At 33.2% G+C, this 26,759-nt stretch overlaps 1 long non-coding RNA gene across 1 annotated transcript; it reads left to right on the top strand.

Annotated features, from left to right (window-relative positions):
- Positions 1-286: 286 nt before the first annotated feature.
- Positions 287-26,345, top strand: LOC134712172 (uncharacterized). The gene is made up of 3 exons (XR_010106263.1): positions 287-383; positions 17,318-17,380; positions 25,993-26,345. It is a non-coding gene; the product is annotated as an uncharacterized LOC134712172 (long non-coding RNA).
- The last annotated feature ends 414 nt before the right edge of the window (positions 26,346-26,759 follow it).

Here is a 26,759-nt window from a genome sequence, read left to right as displayed (position 1 = left end):
AACGTAAGTGTTTTGTTTGTCAACAGGTTAAGTAAGATCAGCAGATGAAGATATGAAATCTCCTTTTCTCTTTCTGAATAAATGCATTGTACATTATTATTTTGTAGGCAAATTCACAAAAGCATATTTTTTTTTTTATCTTTTTATGTTAAATGTTAAACTCATGCTTATATAAGTTTTGTTATAATACTCAAGTTCAATTTAACACGTAATAAGCAATTCGTGACGAAAAATTGAGTGTATAAGTATCACACAGGGCTGTTATTCAGATCCATACCTAAAACTACGAATTTCCGGCTTTCATAATTTATAAGTACAGTACTGAACTGAAAATATTTATAGTTAAGGATCCGTGTCAAAGATGCACTTCGCCCTTACATATGGTAAGCTATATGTATAAGATTAAGAAAATATTATCTTGTGCATTCAATTCGTGTCTACATGTATAGTTTATTCCTGAAGCATTTAATTAAGCCATATGCTTATATATCCAACAGCTTCGTAAATATTTAAAGATAAGAAAGTGAGTGTTGGGAATTGCATACACGCTCCTAAAAATTTGGAGTAAAATCTGAAAGACCCAAATTACATGATAGTAAACTTAATATTGGTAAAAAAGAAATAATTCAAAATCCAGGAAAGATCAGTGTGTGTATAGATGGATTGATCATGCCGAATAGTTCATACTATATTAGAATAACACACGAATACCTTTTTAAACAGTCTCCCTTGAGCTGGCATTGAAAGTATACACACATACACCATGTTATTGATGTTGCTATTCGGAAGGAACATACAAAGAATATTTGTTCTATCTTATAATACTCAAGGCCATAAAACTAAATCATTGTTTAAAAAAACTTGGAATATGTAAAAGGCAGCTTAAAACATGCGCAAATCTATCATTTAAAGTTTATTCCTGCCCCCCCCCCTCCCAAATTGTTCCAGAGCATTTTTTTGTATGACATTGGGACAATAAAATAAATGGTTGATTTTGAGAGGATCCATAGCGGTACGAAAATATTTGACGATTTAATATCATTGTTAAATTCTGCTTCCCCAAAACCCAGCTGCCGTTTGAATTAAACGGATTAAAAACATCCTAGGTGTGCCAGGTTTTCCACGGTCAACACCTTCCCACTATTCCATTGTGTTTTCTTCTTAGAAAATTGTGTTTTTGTTACTTTAGGATCGTAGTCTCTTCAAGTGTAATAATCTGTCTTTTCTAGCAATTCTCATCGAGCAGCAAGATTTGACTTATTACTATTTGGTTTACCCGTCTAAAGTTAATTATAAGACATAATTTATTTTTACAACAAACTGTACAAAAAAATCTGATTACTAAGATGGATTCCAGCAGAGAATATTTTAAGTTTTAAAAATAAAGATTAACATAAACAATATATAAATCACAAGACAGTGTTATTCAATCATTAAAAGTTTTATTGACAAAACATTTCTTGAGGTGAATACATGTATATGCTGAAGCCTAACATAATTCAGAGTCGTACATAAAAAATTCTAATGAACATTCTCTTTTCTCGTTTTGTTTATATAGATTAGACCGTTGGTTTTCCCGTTTGAATGGTTTTACACTAGTAATTTTGGGGCCCTTTATAGCTTGTTGTTCGGTGTGACTCAAGGCTCCGTGTTGAAGGCCGTACTTTAACCTATAATGGTTTACTTTTTAAATAGTTACTTGGATGGAGAGTTGTCTCATTGGCTCTCACACCACATCTTCCTATATCTATATCTGTTTCAACATTGAAACGTATAAATTATATATGTGTGCATGCAGAAAGTAGCAATCTTTGTTAAAACGATATAGGGTGAAGTAGAAGCGCAGGGGTTAAGTTCCCCCAAATATAAAAATCTAGAGAAAATCATACATTATACTTCTAAAAGATTTATCAAAAGTGACAATGATCGCGTTTTTAATATCACGCACGTAATTAATAAATAATAACATGTTTATTTCATTAACATTAATATCCACTCTACTTTCAAGATCGTGTATCATCAATGTAATTTTTCGACATCTCGGTGCACGAAGAAAGATAAAATGAAAGTTCAGATAATTGGAAAAATCTTTTGATAATATATAGGGAACTAAAATAGATTAGAAGTTTTTATTTTCATTTAGCCATATGTTTTATCTTTAATCCTGACTATATAAACGTGCTTATTGAAGACTGGGATATTATTTTTTAACCCGTTATGCCGTTTCTTTATCCTTCTTTCTTTCTGTCCAGTCGTGTGCGCCTTAGTATTCATTAATTCTCATTTGCTGTAGTTTACACCTAAGAGGAGAAATGAGCTTGTTTTGCCGCTATCTAATTATTCTTCTATTTGGATCCTTATTTTAACGAGGCTCTAACAATTTGCTAACCATCCTTTGAAATAACTACAAAATATTATTGATACGGTTATTACATGATTTACTTCAAAATATTCTGATAACGACGGAAATCTATAGAAAAATGTGTTTCTTACACTAATTACTCGCATTAAGGAAAATGATTACGGGCTAAATGAATTAAAGGTTACATATCTTTCAATTTTTAACATACTCTTCATCAATCTTGTATCAATATACAGTATGGTTCTCGTTCGGTGATGAAATGGAAAATAAACAATACTGGTCACTATACAATTTCAGTATATTTAGCAATGTATCATTGGTGTACGGTAGGCAACAATTTGCAGATGATAAGGTGTTTCTTCAAAGAAATTGTAACATAAATATCAATCAATGGACGAATGTACTTTATTTCATTATACAACAGTTAAAAACCTTTATACCGTTCTCTCTTTTGAACGACATGTCATTTTCATTGAAAGGTTGCTTAAGATCAGTATTCTCGCTTCTTTGAGTTTTTCCACTATGCTTTGAGATGTGTTAAAGCTTAAAACGATGACTGCTTGTTTGGAGATAACACAGTTCATTTTGACCTTGCCTACAAAGCGAAAAAGCTATTACACGTTAAACTAAAACTCTGTACATAATATTACGTGTTTTAAGTAACACTATTTCATAAATCTATGATTTTGTACATAACACTTTCCGATTGTTAATATAAGCTTGAAATTGCTGAGTATATTTACAATGTCATGAGTAACATTGATCCTACAATCAGAATTCCTTTTATTTAATGTCGAGACAAGGTTAACTTATCAAACATGTTATCCTCACCAATTCTCAATTTTATGTAAAGATGCAAGCTTGCAAATCGTATGCCCCATAAATTCTTCTTAAAAAACGCCCGGAATACAGAATATATATAGGTTATAATAATAAATGGAGAAACAATGTAGAAAGATAACATGCTATTTAGAAATAAAACATTGGCACGCTAACAACTAAAAAGAAGTATCAACTTCCTATAGAAGAATTAAACTTGAGACTCACTTTTTGTTATAGTGTTTTATCTGACAATTAGGATTAAATGCCAAAATATGTCAAAATCGGTGCAGTGGTATATCAAACAAATATAAAATTGTTTGTTATAGATTAATTGATTCCAAAGAAGATTCTTCTGTCGTTTCTTATTTTAATAACTTAAAAGATTTTTATAACTCAAAAGTACTTTAGAGTTAAGACATTTTCATCTTGTAAAATATATATTACATTTGTATATTTAAAACGGCTTCGATGCTTGTCGTATTGAGTATTCGTCTCGAATGCAAGATGACGTGGGTTCAATCGCTGTCGAGGTCAATCTACCGACTTGAACATTTTTATTCACCATTTTTCGCTATGCAATCATTGGGTATGTAGAAGTATATGAGCAAACAGTGGCTTGAATAACTTGTCTGGGTCGGGGGGTATTGGTTTCCTGTAGACTGTTCCTTCAAAAAAAAAAAGCACGATATAAAAATTGTCCTTGAGTTTTAGACAAGCAAAAACCAATATAATGTTAAACGATGTAAACAAACACAGAACTGTAAAAGTAACACCACTCAAATTCGAACTTGATATGTGTGCTATCAGGTAATAATCATTGCGTATAAGTTTCTAAACATTTGGTTGAGGCAAAGTAAAGTAAGAGGAAACTAATTTTGGACGTATTTACCAACGGACAGACAAGGGTAATACACACATTGACCCTGTGTTCTATTATTACACAAGAGCAATACTGTCATACTCGTGTGGAAATACAACCACTTGACGAAGTGGTTGAATTATTATATACAAAAGTAATAAAAGTATTTACGAAGCAATTGAAATACAATTGAAATGTACTTCGTCAGGAAGCTCATCACAATTATGAATTTGTATCTTAATATTTTGACATGAGAACTTTCAGTGCATGGAAAAACTAAAGGCACGTAAAATAATGTATACACTGTACATAGAAAGAACTATATATATACACTATATATAACGAAACGGTTTAATAGCTTATAATAAACACAGCCAAGTGCAACCAAAATAATATTAAGCAATATACTGTTTCAAAAATATATCACATAGTTCTGAAATATACGAGCTCAAAAGATTTGTATTAAAAAATGTCCTCTGTAAGTTCCTGTACTCCTTAATCAGTGGTTGTACTACAGTATAGATTTCGTCCGATCTTATGCAATAGCATGGATAATTCCATACGCACGTCCTTTTCCCAGAGATAGTTTAAAAGAAACTTGTTACTCATGCTTTAAATTGTAAATTAACGAACTGATGTTAAAACGTTATAAATACGAATTAATCACAGAATCCATTTTTAGGCAAAAACATAACAAACAAATAACTATTGTGGAAATAACGGCCACAGTTCACTTAGAATGACGAGGTCTGACATGATTACAGAATGCCGACATGCTAGTTTTAACTGACAAATCTGTGCACCATTGGTAGCAATGGATGCTCAAGTTCCTCCAGGTTAAATTCTAAAGAGAACGAGGGTTATGATCCCCAAATACGTCGGGTCTTATTCGCATCACCCCCTGGTTTCAGGGGAGTAAAGATTAACATTTTTTATATTATAAAACACTGAATACATAGGCCAACTATGTATCATTAACAGTCAAGCTCGAACTGGTACCAATTCAGAACCGGCCACTCAGGGTAGACATGAGATGGTCTCAACAGAACTTCCTGCGGTACCGCAGGAAAGTAAAAACCTAATATGATCCGACGTACAATTACGGGAAACGATCATAACCCCTTAATCTTGCCAGATCCCGACACCCTTTTTGACTGTGACGAATGATTTTATTACAAAACAATGAACAATTAGAATCGAGTTATTAAAATAAATGCTGCATGATTTTTATCCATTTGAAATAAAGTCAAAAGTTAAATGCATCTAGGCGAAGATCTAATACCAGGTATTGGTAATTCCATTTTCACACTGAATGTGTCTAAATGTTTAGATAAAGGTGGTAGCCATTCATGAAAATTAGCATTGACATAATAATTATAGTTCTCGAACGTATGATTCAGCTAGCAAATCCATCGGATTGATTGTCTCCTCTTTTTTGTCCAATAAGTTATGGATCCGGCATGTTCTGGTCATTCTGAAAAGATAAATAAAACAGCAGCAGACACAAGAATTGTTATTAGATGGCAGATTGCAAGGGGAGGTGGGTGGGTTTTTGAAACTTTTACATATCTACAAGATTGGCTAGTGCAATGTAATGCTGACGAGTCATGTGACGTTGATTGGCGGGAAACAAGAACCGGATCCGAATGAGGCAATAATCATTTCTCTTTAATTAAATTGGTTTATCTTATAAAAGCGATAAACCGTATTAATCACAGAATCCATTTTTAGGCAAAAACATAACAAACAAATAACTATTGTGGAAATAACGGCCACAGTTCACTTAGAATGACGAGGTCTGACATGATTACAGAATGCCGACATGCTAGTTTTAACTGACAAATCTGTGCACCATTGGTAGCAATGGATGCTCAAGTTCCTCCAGGTTAAATTCTAAAGAGAACGAGGGTTATGATCCCCAAATACGTCGGGTCTTATTCGCATCACCCCCTGGTTTCAGGGGAGTAAAGATTAACATTTTTTATATTATAAAACACTGAATACATAGGCCAACTATGTATCATTAACAGTCAAGCTCGAACTGGTACCAATTCAGAACCGGCCACTCAGGGTAGACATGAGATGGTCTCAACAGAACTTCCTGCGGTACCGCAGGAAAGTAAAAACCTAATATGATCCGACGTACAATTACGGGAAACGATCATAACCCCTCAATCTTGCCACTTGAGTGTGTCTATACACACTCACCAGAATCCCCCCCCCTACAACCTAAAGGTCCATTTAGTGAACTAGCTAAGAAGGCATTATTCTTTGTTAATATGTTTGAATCTTAGACAATCATATTTTTCCTTTTGTAATAGCTTTGTTATAAAGGTGCTGTTTTGAAGATTTCACTTCTTTCGTTGTATTATCCATGTTATATATAATATATATTTATCATCATAAAACGCATTATTTTAGCAGTAATTCATCCACTGATAAACCGATCATGAATTATCCATGGGTTTACTAAAAGAGTTATCTCGCCTTAACCGGCTTAGTTGAACAAAATGTATTCTAAAGCATATATATTTGGAACTTGTTAAATATTTGTAAGAGCTATAATGCGATAAATCAGAAAGTTTCTTCATAAAAATAAACAGTATAATCAATAAAACTGAACATCTGTGTACACATTCGGAGATTTGGGTAATAACTAGACTGATTGGTCAATGCAAAAGTACAATGCAAGATGGTGGTATGCCATGAATCTACTCAATTGCTTTGTTAATTTGTAATATGCACTAATATTAGTTTTCCATTTTCAATTTTATTATCCTCTACAAAGTTTACGAAAATACATTACCTGTATATATAATAAGTGCTATCCTAGGCACTCCTTCAAAGTCGTGTCCATTTGTATAGGCTAATCTATTTATTAATTTTAAACAAGTAACGTGACCAATATTTTAGAAACCAAGTGAGTAGAACGTACACAAACAAAATTCATATCAATCAATACATTGAAAGTACCACATATCCAGTACTAACATGACGATTGCATGTGATTGCATTCCTAGTAGTACTTAGAATTCGGATACGGCTAAGCAGTATGTGCCGCTTTTTTGGAAAGTTCAAACTTGAATAGTTTTACGTCGAATATATTTTGTGACCTAAAAGAACTAGGCGTTTCCTGTACTAAACTGGCTACCCCATGCATTCCTAGTAGTACTTAAAAATTCGAATACATGTTTTGGAAAGTTCTATCTTGAATAGTTTTGCGTCGAATATATTTTGTGACCTAAAAGAACGAGGTGCTAGAGAAAAATTCCATGGTATTACTTTAAGTAATGGATAGTTGATTTATTCCGACTAGAATTAAAAAGATTGTGTCCATCAGCTTTGTAAATAGATAAGAATGCTAAATGTTCCTTTTGATAGAAGGAAATAGATCAAGAGTATTTGAAATAAATTTAAAAATTCATCGAGTTTCCCATCTGCTAATAATATGCGTGTTCGTTTGTAAAAGTCCTTAACAGTAACTTATATACCGCATATTTGTTTTGTTTCTAAAAATAGATGTGGGGAAGCCCATAGTTCGTGCCGACATGCAAAATAAATGTGATAGTAAAATACAAACGTATTAAAACATCAATGTTCACATATCTGAGTTAGATAAGACAATCAAAAATAATCTAAACAATACATGTACATGTATCATGTGTATATATACAATAACATTATCGCACTTCAAAGTATAATGGATGTTGTGTACCATGCTCTGTCTGCTGCTTCGTGAGTTATAAAGTAATTTGATAATTGTGTGAATAGTGCACATAATTCTCTTATTTGCTCTAAGTTGACTTGTTGGTAAACTAATTGTCCTGTCCATGAGCATAAGTAAGCTATTTGAAACCTTTACAGACTATTGCTTGTATAACTATATTTGCTTGTATCACTATATGAACTATGTTTACGCAAGTCAGAAATTTAGGGTCGGGCTTGGTATGTAGGATTCAACAACGTAAACATGAGCTCTGCAAATCTCTCACAAGTTCAACTGACGTGATATTTCATATCAAAAACAAATATCAAATTTAATATAAGCATATTTTACAACAGGAACACATGCATAATGTAAATAGCTAGGCAAACATGCAAAAATTAAAACAAGCAAGCTAACAAAAAAAAATAAAAAAAAAAAAAATAAACGCAAATTGAAAAGTATAAATATATACATGTAACTGAGAAGCTCACTCGTGTAAATAGAATTGGTATGATTCAATTAGACAACTCTTCACAGTAGAACAAACGGCAAATAAAATAATAACAAAAAGTCATTTTACTGCCTTCAACAATGAGCAGAGCCCATGCCACATTAACTAAAATTATTAGTAGTCACTTTCTGCCTTCATTTATGAGCAGAGCCCATGCCACATTAACTATAATTAGTCACTTTTCTGCCTTCATTTATGAGCATGACCCATACTGCATTAGTATCAATAAGTCAGTGTACTGCCGTCAACAATGAGCAGAGCCCAAGTCGCATTAATAACATTTAGTCACTTTTCTGCCTACAACAATGAGCAGTGCACATACTGCATTAAACGAAGTCATTGTACTGCATTCAACAATGAGCAGAGCCCATGATACTGCATTAAAGAGTAATTAAAAACCAAAAAGAAAAATGTAAAACAAGTCAAACGAGAAAACAGTAGGCATAATTAATGTACATTTTTTTTTTTTTATATAGTAATGCCGATTTAAGTGTATCAAACAGTTTAGGAAATATTTAAGACTGTACATGTTCAAAGGATTTCCACTTGTAAATATTTTAATCTAAGCCATCGACTCAGATGGATTTAATCTAAAGCTATCGCGCCATCCGCCACAAAATTTGTCTTCTAACTCTCATATAGTGTATTTCATCTATTACACGTCAGCTGAGCCATCTAACACATAGTGTAAAATTGTGTATAATAGTGGTAGAATCTATAAAGTAAATAAAGACGAGGAATTTGCACTTATTGCCCTCGTGTGTATCTTGTGTATAATAGCGCTAGGTGCGTCTTCAAAACGACTGCATGGTTACACAATTTATGTACATTAAAGCAGACATATAAAAAAGGCCACGAATTAAATATATGACATCAAATTATAATAATAAATAATCCTTTCAGTAATCTTATCTTATCACCATCAGATTATCTTAATCCTAATGAGATAAATATCAATTAGAATAATTATACACCACAAAACATCAACTTTTTTCTTATATATATAAATTCAACATACCGAGGTTAAAGCTTGACGAAATCTGCAAACCGCTGGAACCACTGAGGTAGTGAATTCTTTGGATCAGTGGTTCTCCTTCTTTTAAATCGTGTTTTCCTTACAAGTGCATCTTGTGCTGTGTGGAATTCTAAACGGGGGCTCCTGGTGTGAAGATTTTGTTCTGCCATTAAATTGATCACCGGTCAATGAGCCACTGACAAATTGGATGCTGTCCCTGTCATTCGAGCATTGTATAACTTTTATGGAGAAGATACATTATTAAAATGTTCTAATAATCTCACAAACATAAACATGTCGAAAGAAGCTGGATGTGTTCCTCGTGTTGATGGCTTGGTTGATGGCAATTTTTTGGCATCGGATCGTGTGGTGACAGTTCGGTTTACCTTTTAATATCGTCGTTTGCTGACCCTTGCAAATGAAAATCCATTCTTGGAGAATTGTCTTGTCTCTACGATAGTTTCATTTCAAAATATAAGAATATGATAAGCGGATGTCAAAGATTTTTTTACGATTGCATTTTTTGAAACTTTTACATATCTACAAGATTGGCTAGTGCAATGTAATGCTGACGAGTCATGTGACGTTGATTGGCGGGAAACAAGAACCGGATCCGAATGAGGCAATAATCATTTCTCTTTAATTAAATTGGTTTATCTTATAAAAGCGATAAACCGTATTAATCAATTATAATTACAAGTATAAATGTCTCCATGTTAAAACATCTTATCTATTTACAATGAAAAGAGTGACAACATGGGATACTTGTCACTGTCAAGTCAGTCATTGTATGTGATTTTTTGTATTTAAGACACACAAACTTTTTACAATTGCCCTATCACCAGTTTCCGGCTTTTTCTTTCCTTTTGCATGAAATAATCGAAATTAGCTGTGACTGCAAGTAAACATGTACATTATAACGTTTGGTGTTTCAAATGTTTTCTTTTTTTCCTCATTTCACATCTATGATGCGAACGTTTGAAATGTGACTGACATATTTTTCTACACGAGATGTTCACAAAAACAGTTAAGTGTGTAACCAAGGAAGTGGATGCATGTCACTTAAGTTATCTTCTAGTTTTAGTACGGTCATACCCTCTGCCTGCTTCTTTTTTCAAACTTCCTTGTAAATATTATTAATATAAAGTATGCATATTGCTAAGACTAATTAAACTCATCTATAGTTTTTCCAAGTTGTAAAACTTCTAACGTTATAAAGCTCATTCGATTGTTTTATGAAAATGGTATACTTGTACCAAGAAAATCTACGGAAAAGGCGGGGTAAGATGGTCCCAATATTTTATTTGCACCATAACTGGGAGAATTTCCATACCCAAATGTTTTCTAAATGTTGTTTAAATTGATGTTAATGACTTTTACATATTATGCGATACATAACGTTTATTTAGCACTTTTACTGGATTAATGTTATGCTTGGTTTATACGAATAATCTCTTAATGTTTTGTATATGGTTCTTGGGGCCTTTTAGTCGTAACTACATGGTGTAAAAATATAAGGAGTTGTGGTATGGTTGCCAATGGGACAACAATCAAACGAAGTTCAAATTTTGCAGATGTAAGTAAGTATAGGCTATCGTACGGCCTTCAACAATGAGAAAAAACATAACATTTGATGTTCGCTTGGTGCTTGCGTACTCACAGTGTCATAAACATTCAACTACAAAACACCAGCATTATTTGGATACCAGTCAACAATATACATACATTGATGGGTTGTAATACTTTTATAGTCTTATTTTCTCCACATATCGTATAACTAAGTTTGGTCAATTAATAATTTAAGTACAATCAAGGTGATGGAATTAAATTAAACAACTATGAACTATATATATAAGAAAAAATAAAACCCTCTAGAAGAAAAACCATCAATGCTAGGAATGTCCTCCAAATAATTTACGTAATTCATCTGAAGCTTCGGTGTATGTTTGTTTTTATATTTATCATAACAATTGCTGGTATAAACTGTTGCAAATGACAAAATAGGACTCGGGAATTCATTCCAATTAGATAGAATGATTCTACGATTTCGTACAGACAGACTTATATTGACTTCATAAATTGTGCAAATATTGTTATATCAAAAATCAATTTCCGAATCGACACCCATTAAGTTTATAGATATAATAACTCTCACAAGACATCGCATTGACAAAGTGCACTTGAAGGTGATTAAGAGCGGGGGATAGGGGTTGTTGTGTACACGGCAATATTTACAAAATGAAACCATGATCCAATGAGAACAGCACATCTTTGATCAATAGGCGAAGTTATCACAAAATTTCATTTGCTCTTCTTACATAAATAACCAAGAAAGACTCTTCAATAAAGAGAAAGTTATTGAATGTAAGCGTAGCTGAAATTAGTTACTATGACAGATGTGAAAGTTGCATTAGTTACAAGGTCTATGGCAAATGTTAAATAAATAATAACACCACTTTACTATGATTATTAATAGGAATAATGCATGGTATAGTTATATTTCAATGTAGTAAAAGTAAAGTGGTTTCAAGTAGTTATATGAAAATTACTCCTGAAGAACGACAGGAAAATAAGCAATATACAACAGATCATATGTACATGTATAGGTTTTGAAAATGCATGGATCGAGTGCTATATATATATATAATTGATAGATATCATTCGCTACCAATGCAATATTTACACATTAAACCGTATTGGTTTTGCTCACTGTTCACGACCGTACCGTGACCTGTGTATGGGTTTGTTCGTTCATGTACTTGTTCTTTGGTTGGTATTTTTGCGATTGATAATCATACTACATCGTCTTACTTTAAAATGTATTTTGAAAAAAAAAAGTAAGTTTATTTCGCCTTCAATCGACTACCTATTGTCACATATGTGTATAATTGTTATATCTAATAGTATAGCCATTATATTGACTGTTCTCACGAGGAAGTGTGTATTTCACGTGTAGAGGTCTTCGTTTAAAAGTTCTTCATAAACTTCATGCTGTGGTTACCAGTTTTCACAATTAGTTTTACACTAAACACCTAAAAAAATGAAAACAAGGCTATGTAAATTGTTTGCGCTTTTCTTCATGGATCTTTCTTCACGAGGAACGCTCAAGGCCGAATATTTGATTGCCAAGGATGTATAAGAACAACCGAAAAGAGCTGCATATGAGAACAAAAAGGACATAAAAAACAATAGCCAAATCCATGATACCATCATTTTTCCGGGTTTCATTACATCGAGTTCAGAGTCTTTCAAGTCTAGCAATTTGCTTTCAGTTTTCTGTTAATAAATGTGCTGGGTCCCTGTCCAAATGCTTTTTTTTTCCTGATAAATCGAAAATACCGTGCACTAAATATCAAAGTACAAAGCGACATTGTAAAGCAAATGGAAGGGCGTATTGTTGATCTAAATTCAAAGTCATATAGGTCTTTAAGTATACGACACTTCGAGTAAACCACAACATGAAATGATGTTAAGATCATTTAATTATTTCAAATATTGCATATTTTTCCCTTACACGTTGTTTTTGTTATCATCCACTTAATAAATATTACATCAAAAACAAATCGTTCTCACGTTGCATTAATTAATTCAATACATCATTATAATATACTTTGCACATACAGTGATGTACTGTAATTAGAAAGTTTAAGTCTTTATTATGTATAGTTAATGTTAAACAGACCAAAGTTTGAATACTATGTTTATAGCTCGGAAGTAAAATGTATGATACTTCATTCACTTCGTTCTTGGTATATAGCATTTTATGTATCTCTATACCGTCCAGATGGCTATTTTGTTCTAACTGCATGGTTGATTTTAGCTGTTTGGAAAATGAATTGTATGCAAAGTATGGGCATGTTTCAACTCATCACTTGGACAATGGTTTTGCCAAGCCAATGTGTACGAAGTCCAGAAGTCATATGACACTTAACCACTTTTGGTTTCATGTAGTGGTTGTTTAAAGAATGGTTCGTCCGACATTGGACATAATTGCCCAAAATAGGTAGATTTTTAATCTTTAAGAAAAAATGCTTCTAAGTTTTGTACAGATGTTGTTCTCTTTATCTCTCTACCAGTGACCAGTAGAAATCTTGATACGTACGGGTCAAACTTATCAAGCTCGGGTCAATCATTATCATGTAGGCGATTAGTTCGTTAATTTTACACAGGTCGGGGGAAACTTTGACGTCAAAAAGCTGCGATTTTTAGTTTCACGAAGAGTTTAGGAAAGAAATATATCTACAGGCAAAAAGAAAACCCATGTATACCTTTATTAAAAACATTATCATGTTTCGAAGATTTTATTATAACAACAGTGCGAACTAAATTATTTCAGCAGGAAATTCTCTAAACATATAAAATAAGTTTCTGCAATATTTTTTTGTGGTGGTAAACTCAAAAGAACCAACATTATATGTGAATAGAAAAATCTTTTTAGATGAAATCCTAGTGTTTGTTAAGCAATGAAATATTTTTTTTAAAAATAAACCAAATAAGGATGTGTTTTGTTCTCGTTTTGTTTGATAATGTAATAATAAAAATAAAATATCAATTATGGTAACATATATATAAGGTGTCTTAAAATTATATAAGCCAGTTTGTAAAAACTTTTAATACGCAGCATCATCCGACCAGAATGTTTAGCTAGTCAAGGTCGTTATAAATACCCATAAGGATGGGACGTTGAAAAAAGCTTTGTTAACGTGGTGTTTATGAAGTCATCTCCTGGCACAACTTTTAAAGACATTCTAGAGACTCCGACTAGAGTTTTGCCTATGTTTTTGCTGTTTCTATCCTGTTATTCTCATTCCTCATCCAGGTCGAACTTTCTGTAAACGAAGTAATCAAATATTCATTAATTGTTAATGACCGTTCAAACTAAAAAGGGCTCATGCAGCAAGCATAATAAATATCGAACGACTAATGTTTAATTATACGTGTAATCGACTTCAATTAAGAGATAAAAAAAAAAGGTCATGATATATAAGTGAGAAACATTACGAATTATAACTACTTTTAAAAAAAATCCGAAAAAATTATTTTCATGATCTCAGTACTATTTCATCTAATGTTCAAACTTAAAGTATTTCCATAAAGTTTAAAGTGATATTGCATGTGAACAATTATAGTTTTCGTGGGTGAAAAATCGTTAAAGGTTTAAATGAGTTTATGCAATATCATTTTTTTTTCAATAAACTATCACGACTTCGTCGAACGGTGGCGAGGGAACTTTCTGACAAAGTATTGTACCACAAAATGTATATATGCCATGTTCCCATGGGGTATAAGGTTTCCATTGCATAGGCGTGAGGTCTCATTAAGATACTGCAGTTGATAAACACAAATTATATATCAATTGGAAGAAAAAGGTCAATTATTCAATCAGACATCAATTTGATATACCATGTGATGAGAGCCACAGAAAACATTAAAATCCTATGATAATGCCATGAGCCATAGGGAATATTTTATCTGATCACTACCGTGTTACAAATGATTGGAAAAGAGATATGAAATTACAAGGTGAGTGGGCTGATTAAAGATAATGCAATTAGTCGGGAGTTTATCACCGGTATAGATCAAAAACAAAGAAGAGCAGCAAGCATGATAGGACGACTATCCTACTTATATCTGTGGTTTATCTGTAAGGAAGAGCCGTTATTGTTTGTTGACCCCCTTCAGGGTATGTGTAAACATTCAGTGTTATTATGCAGCTGTGAAAAAAAGTACATCGAATGACATAAGTTATATAGATCTTTCTTCTTTTAAACGAGTTGGTTGTATATACATATTTTTTTCTCAAAAAATTGCATGACTAAAGATTCTTTTAAAAAAGTTGAAAATGAGAAATAAAAGTCATTTAACTGCTACAATGTGGCGGGAGATTAAGAAAGACACATTTAACATTAATATAGAAATGTTCTTATATAATTCAAGAGATTTTTTTTGTATTTCAAGAAAAGCTATGAAGCTGCTACAATGTGGCAGGGGTGTAAAAAGACACCATTAACATCAAGATAGATATTTTCTTATATTTCAAAACGTGTTTTTCGTGTGGAATGTAGTTTCATGAAACTACTGAATGCGAGGAAAATAATACAACCATACCTGAGACTTTAAAATATTCTATAAGGTGGATCGTTCGTTGTAAAAAAACTGAGGAAATGTTAGCTAGGTCACACCCTATTGTCATCAGTATATTTTATTTATCGCTCTAAGTCTATATCAATGACCTAGCAACAATTTTATGTCCATTTTCATCCAGTATCTACCGTTATTTACTTGTCACAGTTAAAACACCGTGATTAAATGACAGTAATTTTCTCTTTATAAGTACCTCATTATTACAAATGGTGAACATTTGATATTTATTATGTGGGAAACAGCGACAGCTGGCTTTGTGGTTTTATTTATCTAAGAGTATTGATGTTCCTACCATATCAGAGGGGGGATAGGACCTTTATCGGGACTTCGGGATCGGGTGTTTTTAAGCTCGGGATTTCGGGATTGATCCTTTCGGGATCCGGGAATTCTTGTTTTCGAATTTCGGGATGTCGGGATTTTCTTTATTTAAATTCGGGACCTCGGGAATTCGTGTTTTTAAGCCCGGGATTTCGGGATCAGGACCCCTCCTATCCCCCCTCATATCAGCCAAACAACTAAATTGGTGTCCTTTGGGTCTGTATAAGATACGTAAACGCAATAGTATGGGACACTATAAACTGACCAGTAGAAGTGAAGACCATTTATATACGTGTTTTTGACTTCTTCTGACTTCATTCCTGTGAGTACAGTAGACGTTTTCTAGGAGTGAAAAAGTGTATATCTAATTCAACCAAAACTATGTATTTAAAAAATAAGATAAAACTTAGATAATTTGCAAGCAATTGAAAGAGGAAGACGTTACTAAATTATTCGTGTTCATATTTAAGGTTACCCAGAAAACAGGGCGGACGTAATGAGAAATGTCACTGACTGTATCTCTTAATATATCCTTAAATATCTTTCTCCGTGATTGAGGATGAGTGTAGTATTTAAGTTCATGTCAATTACTAAAACTAATGGTATAATATCTCAAGTAGATATGTACATATTTGTCAAACCCCTTCTTCCCGGTACATTTAGTAAGACATAAATGTTAATGTACCAATTTCCCCTCCTATTAGATATGGTAGGCCTATACTTCTATATTATGTATAATTTAGATGCAAATTTGCTTTAACTTTTTATATCTATGAAAAAAGTTAATTCTCTCACGCTTCTGGTAAGCTCTGATTTTAAACTATTTATGAATACAATTGTTTTCTAATACATGAAAGTCATATGTAAATTAAAAAAACCTGTCAACTGTATAAAGTGTTCAAAAAATTATTACGATTCATATGACTATATGTTACGTGTATAGTAGAGATGTAACTCAGACACAGTTGGATTGGTTATTTTCTATTTAGATTATATCCCCTTAAATTTATACGTATTTATATATTTCTTGCTTTCAAAGGTGAGAGCGTTCCCAATGAAAGAAAACACAAAAAGCGCTTTGAACGCACAAACCAGTTGACATACTCTAAATACTTCATACGTTAATATCTCTGTAACTGTAGCCTTAGAAAAGATATCTATTATATTGTACTGCTATGCAGTGATTGTGGTTTTATTGCAGACTTTATATCTATTGCAATAATATCATGCTTATTAAATCCAACCGAATGATATTAAATCCGATTTGCAAGCCTTATTACTGCGAATGCGGGGCTTCTATGTCTGAATAAAATCCTTCCTAAGATACATTTACTGTTAAATTTTCGAAATTGGGGCCATTACTACATTTAGTCGTGTAGACATGTATCATTATCCTTCAAGAGCTTTTACATATCGCATGTCGCTAAAACATTCAGGTTTCTTTGTTGAAAATAAAAACTTAAGTCACTTTTCACAAGGTAGCTCAAATAGCACATGCATTTATGAGTATTACCGCTGTGTTTTAACCTAACATTTTAACAAGTAGTTGTTGATTTATCTGGAAATAATTACTTTTTCAGAAAAGTGGTTACTAAACAAAATTTGCCACACAAGTATTATTCCATTTTACATATGCTGTAAAGGTAAGTTTTAATTATAGACTTATATACATTTTACACAAATAACGTTTAACATGTAATCGAGACGAGATCGCGTGTTTCAATCAAAATATACACGATGAAATGAAATTATAAGATATGTTGATAATATTATAATGTTGTGATGACAAACTAAATTAAGCTATTTTGAAAATACTTTGTGTTAGTGTTTGTGTTGTATGAAAGTGTTAAAAATTAGATATGATATAAGTAAACATAAAAATCTTTCAGGCAAAGTTGACCTTAGATGAATTTGGCTATTTTTGTTTACGAGTTTTATTTTGTTATTTAGCCCTTTAACAATTCGGTTCTGATACATTTTCAGCATTCAATTCATATTTCGGCTTTGAGCGTTCCTGATGAAGGTAAATCCTGACAAGCACTTCGGACGCATATATAAAATTATTGAACGTGTTGTTTTCATATATCATGAATGTTGATTTATAATATAAAATACATGCATCACGTCCTACACCAAGGACTCAGTGACATGGTCCCATATAATGAAGACATAAAAATGTCAAGAACATAGAAGACTTAAAAAAGGTTACACAAAACGGATGGGGGCAGAAAAATATATACAGATACTTTATATATAGGTCACAACTTCCACGACAAATAATTCCAACCTCCGTTTTCTGACAAGATTTTTTTTAATCATAAAGGCACCTTTTTTTAATTGTTAATGATTTCCAATACGAAATTAATGTGATGACTATATGTGATACGGAATAGTTACATACTGAGCTTAAAAAGACTGCAAAAAAACTTAAGTCAAATAACGGCATGTACATATGAAGGTTAAGGACATTGTTGATTGATTACACAAATTCATAGTAGTACAACATTTTCAAAATATTATGCACCCAAATTAGTTGACTGGAGGTAAACAAATATGTTAATTCTTCTCTCATACAGAATAAGAATGTTTGTTAAATTAGTTTGGTTGTGTAGGATATAGTCTATAAGTACACGGAAACGTCCAGTCAAAATGGAGTCATAAGAACCTCGTATGGGGTATGTGCTACACTTTCTTCTACGTTTAAAACCCTCGCAGCAACAACCTTTAAAGGTCCATATGTGGTCTGTTGTAAAGCAAATTTTCTACCACTATCCATCATATACAGTCATTTTCAAATGACAATCAAAATTCCCGTTATTCATTCCGTCGACCCACTTTTAAAACTTTATTATCGAATTTAGTGTTGTTCTACATTGGAATGTAATTTCCCCACTGTATTTAAAACAAGCAACGAATGATTAATCAATCAAAAGATTGCACAGAACTGTTTAATACATTTCTAAGTAATGCTAACCTGTATTAATAAAACTGTTACAAGCTATATTTTTTTTCTGTGGTGGCAAAGCTTTAGCTTAGACAAAATAATATTTTGAGTTATTCCCCTTTTATCACTATTCCTCCAACAAAATAACATGCCTGTAAAAATTAGATCAAATCAAATTATAAATGCACGCCGATATATATCAAAATTAACAGTATCAGTATGAAATTATATCGAGTGGAAAATGGGGGCATTTTTATCAGTTAATGGTATGGTGAGCAAAATAAGACTCCTGTTTGCAAATTGAAGATATCTAACTTATATACAATTTTACCAAATTGATAATATAAATCAGTAACAAGAATTTTAAAAAATAAACCAAAAAAAATAACGCTATTCAACAAATATTTTGACTTGATTTGAGTCAATTTAAAAATAAGAAGATGTGATATGATTGACAGTGAGACAGTTCTCCATAAGAGACCAAATGACATGGAAGTTAACAACTATATGTCACCGTACGGCAATCAACTATGAGAAAAAACGCATACCGCATAGTCTGCTTTAAAATGATCTTTATGGTGTGGTTATTAAATCTATTTATCTTACCTCCTATACATTTCTAGGAATGTGATTGGTTTAAAGCGCCCTCGTGGAGACCGTGTTTATTTCATATTAGGTTAGTAGGGAGGCTGGACCTATCTCATACACGGTTAGTAGTGGTGGTACGTCCCTTTATAAAAAACGGTACTGAGAAAAAATCCAATGGTTTCAACCGACGAAGAAATTGATGATAAAGATTGTAATAAATTCATAAATCACATTTAAACCTATCAAGTTGTTATTGTTGGTATCTGTTATTGTAGGATCAATGGAATTATATAGTTTCTTAGTGCTAACAGTTTTCAAGACTTGCTGATTTTGATAGGTCGCTAGTCATTTCACACGTTAAGATAGTCGGTAAGATAAATTCGTTACATAGTGTGCTAGCGACCTAATACGGTATATATGGAGTCAGTAAATTCCATATGGGGATTCGAGCTCCGCTAGTGTACCAGTGACCTAATACGGTATATATGGGGTCAGTAAATTCCATATGGGGATTCGAGAAGCTCATTAAATTCCATATGGGGATTCGAGCTTCTCGAATCCCCATATGGAATTTACTGACCCCATACATGTATATACCGTATTAGGTCACTAGAACACTATGTAACTAATATTATTTTTGACCCTTAGCTATTCGGGTTGGACAAAATGGGCGTATGACATTTGCGCCGATTTTGAAAATTTTCATTCTTTCATTTGCGCCGATTTTTTATTTGCTCCTAATTAGATTTACAGGTAAATTAATACTTGTACATGTACTATACCATTGGTAAAATTTTGTTGTAAATGTTTTTCATTCAAGTTTAAGATAATTTTGATTCATATTTTTCTGCAACTTCATTGCAACATGATGGGCATATTACCCACTGAAACGAGCCGAGGAGACAATTCCTTAATCATCAAGGGCCATACATATCGGAAGGTTAGTGTCCTGAAATATAACAACATATCTTACTAATGTACCAGAAAACTGTGTAAAGCCAGGGTCACCACGGATTTTATTGTCAAAACACAGATCGAGCATAAATATGTGGCAGATGTCCGAAAGACAGAGGCTAAAGAACTACGGTTACGGTCAGGGAAAAGGTCTTGTGATGTATCTTGTATGCCTTTTTCCACCTCCCCACTGTGAGCAGGGGGAAACAGTTATATACATGTTATGATTGACAATTCATAAATTTGTACAAGTGGCTAATGGAAGAGGTCTATAATGTTAAATGAAAAATAACATGACTTGGATGGAGAGTTCTCTCACTGGCACTCATATCACATCTTTCTTGCATCTATTCACCTGTAATTTACCTGTAAAAAATCGGCGCAAATGAAAGAAAATATCGGCGCAAATGAAAGAAAAAATCGGCGCAAATGAAGTGCAGATCGGCGCAAATGCAAAACGCCGGACAAAATAAATTCACCGACTCGTTTAAGGACATGTCATCTTTCAAGTTTCAAACGTTTTACAATATAAAAAAAGAAGATGAGGTATGATTGCCAATGAGACAACTGTCCACAAGGGACCAAAATGACACAGACATTAACAGCTATAGGTTACCATACGGCCTTCATCAATGAGCAAAGCCCATACCGCGTAGTCAGCTATAAAAGGCCCCGATAAGACAATGTAAAACAATTCAAATTAGAAAAATAACGACCTTATTTATATATAAAAAAATGACATAAACAAACGACAACCACTGAATTACAGGCTCCTGACTTGGGACATCTTATCTTCTGACATCAGACTCGGACTTCTCTTGAACTGAATTTTAATGTGCGTATTGTTATGCTTTTACTTTTCTACACTGGTTAGAGGTATAGGGGGAGGGTTGAGATCTCACAAACATGTTTAACCCCGCCGCATTTTTGCGCCTGTCCCAAGTCAGGAGCCTCTGGCCTTTGTTAGTCTTGTATTATTTAAATTTTAGTTTCTTGTGTACAATTTGGAAATTAGTATGGCGTTCATTATCACTGAACTAGTATATATTTGTTTAGGGGCCAGCTGAAGGACGCCTCCGGGTGCGGGAATTTCTCGCTACATTGAAGACCTGTTGGTGACCTTCTGCTGTTGTGTTTTTTTTATTTTGGTCGGGTTGTTGTCTCTTTGACACATTCCCCATTTCCATTCTCAATTTTACATACATAAATAATGTGGCGGGGTTAAACATGTTAGCGGGATCCCAACCCTCCCCTAACCTGGGGCAGTGGTATAACAATACAACATAAGAACGAACTATAAAAATTAGTTGAAAAAGGCTGAACTCATCAAATGGACAAAAAAAAACAACAAGTGGGCGTGGCCGGGTACTTATACATCCCGACACAAAAAGACACAATGAACAGATCTGAGAGTACTCGCAGTTATCTGACAGCTAGTTCAAATTCACTATTAACAAAGCTGCCCAAAATTTTTACCAAATTGTCATATTTAAGTTTAGAAGTTTAACCGGGTTCAAAGAAACACTTTTATTTGTTTGACATGCACAGTCCAGTCAAAACGCGTTCTGCTTTTGTATGGTAATATGAATTACTGTATTATCTTTATCTGGTCTTTTTCTTGTTTAATTGCCAACATGTAAATTTTTGGCTGAAAAATTATAACATTTCTATGTAAACTATCATAAATTATGTATCAAATGCATACTTGTACTGTTTCCTTACAGTGCATTGTCTTGGCGTACGATGTTAATGTCACATAGATATGCAAAGAAATATCAATAATTTTGCGCTAAAAGTACAAAATATGATATCAAAAAGAGAAAGCCTAAACTCCCATGAGTAGTAGAAGCCCGTTGATCATCAAAATTTTCACACCTTAATAAATAATCTTTTCTTCACTGCACGCAATTCTCCAACACTATACCATTTCCTCATGGACGCCAACAATTTTCGTTCCTGTCAAAAGTATCTAATGTATGGTCATTATTTAACACCTTTCTCCGTTAATTTGCGAGTTATAGGCAAACGTAAATGTCTACGTAACGCTTATAAAAGATGCAAATACATTTTAAGTACTTTAAAAACTTATGATATTTGTTATATCATATTGAGACTTTAATCAAACGTGCCATGTGCACTGAAATCATTAAGAGCATTTCACTTAAGTTCGATAACAGTAAGTATATATGATCTGCTATGTCTTTTTTTTGTGGAATTACCGACTAAGAACAGTAGTTAGTAGCCAAAGGTCCGGAATAGCTTCAATATGTACCCCTTTAATCCAGTTCAGCTATCCCAAGTCTTGTCAAACACCTCATATAGTACTGGGCATGTTATATTCCAGGTCTAGCTGATGCTTCTTTTGAAAGGTTAATTATGAGTCAAGACAACGTGGTGACCTTATTTGATCAGTAAAATATTTGTACATTAAAAAATGACAATCAGAAGAAAAAAAATGTGTCATGTTGAATCAGTTCTTCAACCTCGTTGCCTCAATTTTAACTTGGCAACTTAGTTTTTATTTGCATTATATGTAATCTTGCAGACATAGATATTGAAATACTGATATGACATTTACTCTTATCCGATTTTTTGCATAAAAATAATTAAGAATTTGATATTTGATATCTCACATGTAACAAATGTTGCAGACATATACAACTACATCTTATTTTTAGTTCATTAGGTAAGGATAAGTCGATTTCATCTTATATTTCTGATCCTTATTAATTTTATATTATGTCGCACAATATGTAATCATGGCCAAGTATACAGATGTACACTTCAGAACAATGTTGTTTTATTGTTAGACTATGGATTATACTCTTCAAATAAAAATAGTTCACATAACTCAATCGATTGCTAGTCGATAATTCTGGTATTCGTGTTACATGCATATTGGATAACACTAAAATATATTCACCAAACACATTTATAATGATAAAAAGGGAGACTAGATTATGCGTCTCCTCTGGCTGCATGGGCTTGAAATATATTCTAACATTTAACTGGGTTTCATATATTGATTAGTTGAAGATATTTATAACTCCGTGATGAATTTTTAGATATAACTTAAGAACTTTAACCAAATGTTTCCTAAAGTATCGAATTTGTATGTGTCCATGATCGATAGTTGGTTGTGTTTTTTCCAGCGGCAAATATTTCATGCATATCAAGGACGAATTAAGACGCATAATAAGGTCATTGAAACGTTACAAATACAACCTTCTCCAAAAATATTGCTGTATATATATTTGTTTATGCCCGCGTCACACTGTCCCGATTTTTATATTCGATGGACACCCGAATGCGAAAATTATAAGTTCGTACGAAGTTGGTCTCGATCTCGTTAAAATACCAAAAAGTGACCGAAGCAAGTACGATGAATAACGAAGTCTAAACAATGGTGCCGAAATTATATTCGATAGCAAAAGATGGATATACGAAGGTTAACCGAAGACGGGTATTTAAGCTTCATATCTCAGCCGAAGCCTACACGATGGATCACGAAGGCTACACAATGGATCACGATGTTAGCGCGATGCCATACGATGTCTTAAAGACGCCGTGTAAGCTTACGATTCATTTAATCATATATCGAAGGCATCACGCTTTTTAAAGACAATATTAAAGGTATTTCCAGTTACTGAATGTTTTGGTTGATTTCTAAAAAAATTGTTTATGTACCAGATATGCATATTCAATTTACCATTTTCTGCATGTGTCATATACAAATATAGTGTTCATATTTGTCCCCAATATGTTACATACGAGGGGATGCCACGCTCGGCATTGCTTTGTTTGAACTGTAAAATGGGTGCACTAGTCTGAATAATCACCCATAATTATGCCCATGTTTACTGATCTATCTTATAGGTAAGGTAATGGGTTCATTGATCCCTTTTATTCAAAAAGAGCTCTTTCCAGGAGAATATCATAATAACATAGACAAAGGAAGGATATGGGGAAAGCAACAAATGCAGCAAGATATGACATATAAAAAACAAAATGGTTATAAATGGAGTAAACATTCGTGTGACAACAACTCAGACGATAAATTAAAAAATCAGAATAATGAAGAAAAAGTTGATATCCCTATATACGTGTACCTGCAGTGTTGGTGTACGAGGCGAGTTTGTGATTTTCATTATGTTACTTGATATGAAAAATTGACAAAAAATAAATATTTTACTTGTAAAAGTAAATCCTGAGCCTATAATAGCTGCTCTTCTTGTTCAATTCGAATTAATAGAAACAACGTTGTCGCCGTTCTTGTTCTCATAGAATCATATGATATGAGCTCAATGTTTTGTGAACGTCTTTCTTAACTGTCGTATTAGACTGACCAGTGCATATCGTGCATGGCACTTTAAATGTATTTTAGCGCGAAAATTAACTTACATTTAGCTGGATTTATTGCCGTCGTAGTTCCATCTTGTCGCCTTCGTACTTTTATTCGATGGAAACACGACGGGATTACGAGGTCTTCACGAATTCGTGTTGCCATCGTAGGACCTTCGGGTAGCTTTGTGATTCATTCGTGTAGACATCGTAATGTCAAAACTGACCGATGGAAACGATGGAAACACGAATGCAATACGATGTTCAAAGATGCATTCCCGGTGACATTACGATGGCGAGGATGGTGAAACGAACTCAATACGAACCCTCAACATCGGACGCACCTTCGGGGATTTTTTAACATGTTAAAAAAATTAGAACCCTTCCTGAAGTTTTCCCCGAAGGCCAGAAAAAGTTGCCGATAGTTCTACGATGGTTAAAGATGGCACTACGAATAGCCCGATCTGGATAGATCAGTCTCGATTTTGAAAATTTCCATAATCGTGTTGCTATCGGCGTAAAAATCGGGACAGTGTGACGCGGGCATTATGCAAATTACCCGGAAGAAAAATATCACTATAACTAAGAAGTGCATGGTTTCATCCGTTAAAATCATTCACGTTTGTATGTATAAAACATAGTTCAATGCGCATTATCTATGGTCTTTCTTAAAATATTAATTAACTGTAGGGCTCGTACCATCATGTCCACGGCGACAAAAACAAATAAGCGATGGATATTGTCTAGTCTATCTGAACATAACTTGATACAAATATAGTCAGACTGCTTAATCCTTCAAATACAAATAATACAATAACAACATAACTAGCTCTGGGTTAAAATAAACGAATTTAATTAAAGATGGCTTATTAGAAATGTATCTTTTCTTCCTACTATATGTGAGACAGATTTCATTTTGTTAGAAAATAATGAAACAAAAGAACTTGCTAAAGGCTTTAGACAAATTTGTACATTAGTGATTAATTTAATTCTAAATTTGATGAAAAGGTTGTTTATATAAATCTCCGCTCTTAAATATATTAATACTTTTACATTTTATACAGAAACGCGTTGATGTATACTTATAAATACAGAAGGTACAATTCTAAGAAGGTATTAAAAAAATGATAGAACATTTTGAAATATACATGTATTAAACATTTTACTTAACATTTGGATATACGATAAAATTTAGAATGGAAATTGGGAATATGTCAAAGAGATAACAACCCGACCAAAGAGCAGGACACAGTCGAAGACAACCTATGGATCGTCAAGACAGCGACAAAATCCTGCACTCGGATGTCTATTCTGCTTCACTTTACATTATGTACTATTAAATTTGAACTATAGTCCCTCTGAAAATAAATTCATAAAGTAAAATCAATAAAAGCATTTTAAATTTGACTAATTTTTGTTTTGTTTCAGATGACATCACCATGTGAAAGATGACTTCAGAATTTTGTGATGTTTGCGAGTTACCAGAACTTCCTATAGATCCATTAACAATCTGGGAACATATACCATGTCCACCAGACGAATTTAAGGACGATTTATTCTCTAACGATTTACTGACCAAATTGGGACCAGAACAAGGGATGTCAATAATTCTAAATATAGCTAAAAGATGTGATATTAAAGTGCCAAAACTATTTCCGACATCGGGTCACGTGAGTGGTGCTTGGATATTTGACACGTGTGGTGAGGACTGTATCTCTACTACTGTTGGGATTTGTCTTTCTGTTCTTCTAGTCATGGTTGTAATAACACTCGCCGGCTTTGCCAGGTAAGCAATATCATTTGACTATAATGAAAATAATCTTATTTCATATTTTATTAACGTCATTCACATGTTTTTGTCATATACAATGTTGGAATGCCGAACTGAGGAATCAAATACAGGATGTTTATCAATAGATATGTGTATAGCAAAGCAAGACTTAATAATAAACAATTCTCCGTAAACCATTACTTCAGAAACTCAACACTCAGCAACACGAGTCCTTTATAACATTAACAGCTACATTGCTTGCTCTGATTGTTTCGTTTTGGATAATGAGACAAAATGCGTTTTGAGACCAGTAACTTTACTAAACAATTGGCATGATGAGTCTTATGTAGACGAAACGCGCGTCTGGCATCTTGGTATCTATGATGAATTTATTTGCAACCACTTGGACGATGCCACTGCTGGT

Source organism: Mytilus trossulus, chromosome 3 (assembly GCF_036588685.1).
Source record: "Mytilus trossulus isolate FHL-02 chromosome 3, PNRI_Mtr1.1.1.hap1, whole genome shotgun sequence".
NCBI classification, from domain to species: domain Eukaryota; kingdom Metazoa; phylum Mollusca; class Bivalvia; order Mytilida; family Mytilidae; genus Mytilus; species Mytilus trossulus.
Note: the sequence above shows the minus strand (reverse complement) of the source record. Positions and strands in the feature narration are given on the sequence as shown.